At 46.4% G+C, this 3321-nt stretch overlaps 1 pseudogene; it reads left to right on the top strand.

Moving 5' to 3' along the window:
* Window positions 1-2746: 2746 nt before the first annotated feature.
* Window positions 2747-2877, top strand: LOC120946315 (annotated as a pseudogene).
* The last annotated feature ends 444 nt before the right edge of the window (window positions 2878-3321 follow it).

A 3321-nucleotide genomic window follows, 5' to 3' on the forward strand; every position in this document is an offset into this window, starting at 1 on the left:
GCGACCCATTCATTTTCTCTTGAAGCGGAACTAAACCCATTGGTTAAAAAATATATATTCCACCAAATTGATAGGTTTAGTTATATCAGGGGTTGACAAATTTGTTTGGAATCTAGGAGCCAGCTAAAAAAGTTAGGAGCCAGAAAACGCACCCCGTCCCGACGAGCTTGCGTGCAGAAGCGAACACATACGTGAGCAGCGCCCGCATATGTAAACGGTGTTCAACCGCAATTTTGAAGCGTGACATGTTGGGTATGAATTTACTCGGCGTAACATTATCTTTCATAATATAAAAAAAAATGGGGATAACCTTACTGTTGTCTTATTTTTTAATTTAAAAAAGTGTAATTTTTCCCCAAAAAAGTGCGCTTGTAAGACCGCTGCGCAAATACGGCGTGACATAAAGTATTGCAACGATCGCTATTCTCTAGGGTGTTAGGATAAAAAATATATATAATGTTTGGGGGTTCTAATTAGAGGGAAGAAGATGGCAGTGAAAATAGTGAAAAATGACATTGGAATTGCTGTTTAACTTGTAATGCTTAACTTGTAATACCAACGGCCACCACCAGATGGCGCCAGCTCACATCTGGTGGTAATAACTTGTAATACCAACGGCTCACCACCAGATGGCACCAGCTCAATAAATAAATAAATAAATAAATAATTTTTTTTTTTGCCCACCTTCCAAGCCAAGTCGCCAGGACACTATTTCTAGTCGCCATGGCGACCTGGCGCCTGGGATCTGTCGATCCCTGAGTTATATACAGGGCTTTTTTTCCCTCCAAAAAATAGGTACAGGAACTCAATCATGACCTTCCAGGCAGGGTGTGCCTTACACACACCCTGCAAACTGCATCAGTCCTACTCCTTGGCAGAGATTCCAAAATTGAAGCAGAGAAAAGTCTGTGCACACACCTGTTTAGCAGAGCAGCCGCATAGGTTGGGGTTGTGATCACTTCCATATACAACCACAGACAATCCTACTCTTTGGCAGAGATATGAAGCAGAGAAAAGCCCGCGCACACACTTGTTTAGCAGAACAGCCGCATGGCTTGTGATCACTTCCTGTCCACTTCCTGTACTTCTCTGTACCATGTGACTAAACAGTCACACGGTCTGTGACATCACCAGGGTCCTTCTACTGGACAGGAACTAGCCGCTACCGTGGGTGTGGTCAAATTTCACTAACAGTGGGGGGGGGGGGGGGGGTCTTGACAGGGCCATTAACTAGATGCCGACCAGCCGCCGCAAGTTCTACGGCGGCAGGTCGGCTCTCCTGCGCGAGAGCCCGTAGTATAACGTCGGCTCTCGACGCGGCCTGACTCCTACGCGCGTGCCCGATCGCCGCCGGGCACCCACGATTTCTCGTTGCAGAGCGAGGACCGGGAGCTGTGTGTGTAAACACACAGCTCCCGGTCCTGTCAGGGAAGAAATGCCTGACCGTCTTATGAACAGAAGATCAGTCATTTCCCCTAGTCAGTCCACCCCCCCTACAGTTAGAACACACCCAGGGAACAGACCTAACCCCTTCCCCGCCCCCTAGTGTTAACCCCTTCCCTGCCAGTGGCATTTTTACAGTAAACAATGCATTTTTATAGCACTGATCACTATAAAAATGCCAATAGTCCCAAAAATGTGACAAAAGTGTCCGAAGTGTCCGCCATAATGTCGCAGCACCGAAAAAAAAATCGCTGATCGACGCCAAAAAAAATATTAATAAAAATGCCATAAAACTAAAGCTATAAATTTTGCGCAAACCAATCAATAAACGCTTATTGCGATTTTTTTTTTTTTACCAAAAATAAGTAGAAGAATACGTATCGGCCTAAAAATGTTTCTTTATATATTTTTTGGGGATATTTATTATAGCAAAAAGTAAAAAATATTGCATTTTTTTCAAAATTGACGCTCTATTTTTGTTTATAGCGCAAAAAATAAAAAACGCAGAGGGGATCAAATACCACCAAAAGAAATCTCTATTTGTGGGGAAAAAAGGACACCAATTTTGTTTGGGAGCCACGTCGCACGACCGCGCAATTGTCAGTTAAAGCGACGTAGTGTCGAATCGCAAAAAGGGGCCAGGTCCTTTACCTGCATAATGGTCCGGGGCTGAAGTGGTTAAAAAATAAATGAAGCATTTGTTCAATGATATGAACTGAATGGAAATTCCTTCTCAGGCCTCGAATTTATCTTAAAAAAAAACCAAAAAAAAAACCACACGTAAGGTCTTTGGTCCCCCCTAATCTATGCCCCCATTAAAGCACCATACATTTGCAAATTTTCAGTTATCCCTCATCTGCCAGAACCATTTCTATAAATAACTAGGTAAATATGTGGTCTGTCTGTGTTCGGCTCGGTGACGTACGGCATTTGTAGCCAGCGCTGGATAAATAGTAATAATTATTGTAATGATTCTAAAGAAAAAGGCATCCTGAGCCAGTGCTAATCATATGCAAATTAGGCTCATGAATATTCAACGGAGCGCTGTGGACCATTTTGCAGCTCTGAATGAATAATTGTCCTTACAGCGCTTGGGTATGTGGGTCAGCGCACTTCTGTGCAACGAGAAAAGAGGGCTGCCTGCCGTACGGCCGCCAACCGGCACATCTAAGTGTCTTTTACTGTGAATGTGCTGATTGCCCTAATAACCCTTTCCTGACCAGAGTCCTACCCCTGCCACCAAGAATTTTATTTTTTTTAAGGAAAGCAGCATCACTCGATTGGCCAAGCAAGACCCTCCTGGGCCGCTTCTCGGCCTTTTGGCTAAGATCAAGTGTAGTATCTGTTCTTATCAGTTGCCAATAGGTGGTGCTAAGCTGACTGTCCCCGGTACCCTGTGGCAGGGGGAAAGGGATGGCAGTCGGCGGACGCTAAGCCTGTTGGCGTGGAGGTGGAAGCCTTCTGATCGGGACAGAGAGGCATGAGATCGAAGCCAAGAGGCCGGGTCCCTGGCCGTTGGCCTGGATTTGGTGGTATCTGCCCCAGTCAGTTGTTCTGGAGGGAACCGTTTGCTTCTCCTTTAACCGGGAAGGAGTGGGTAGTACTTCCAGAATGTGATTAGGTGGGAGAGTTAGGGGTTGTGGGTAGAGTCTGCGTCAGTAGGCTCTCCCCGACCTCTTCTCCCACCTTCCTGGCTGGGAAGGGTGCTGCCGGTCCGGACCGGGGGCTAGGGACCGTTGAAAAGCCCGTGGAGATTGTGCCCCTGGAGTGGCAGTCCAGGGGTGCCATACATTGCACGAGTGTTTGAGGGGCACTCATCGTGTGGCACCTTCAGGTCACTGATCTCCACAACACACTTTTCACCCCTGCCGCTTGGGC

Source organism: Rana temporaria, chromosome 7, assembly GCF_905171775.1.
Source record: "Rana temporaria chromosome 7, aRanTem1.1, whole genome shotgun sequence".
Lineage (NCBI taxonomy): Eukaryota > Metazoa > Chordata > Amphibia > Anura > Ranidae > Rana > Rana temporaria.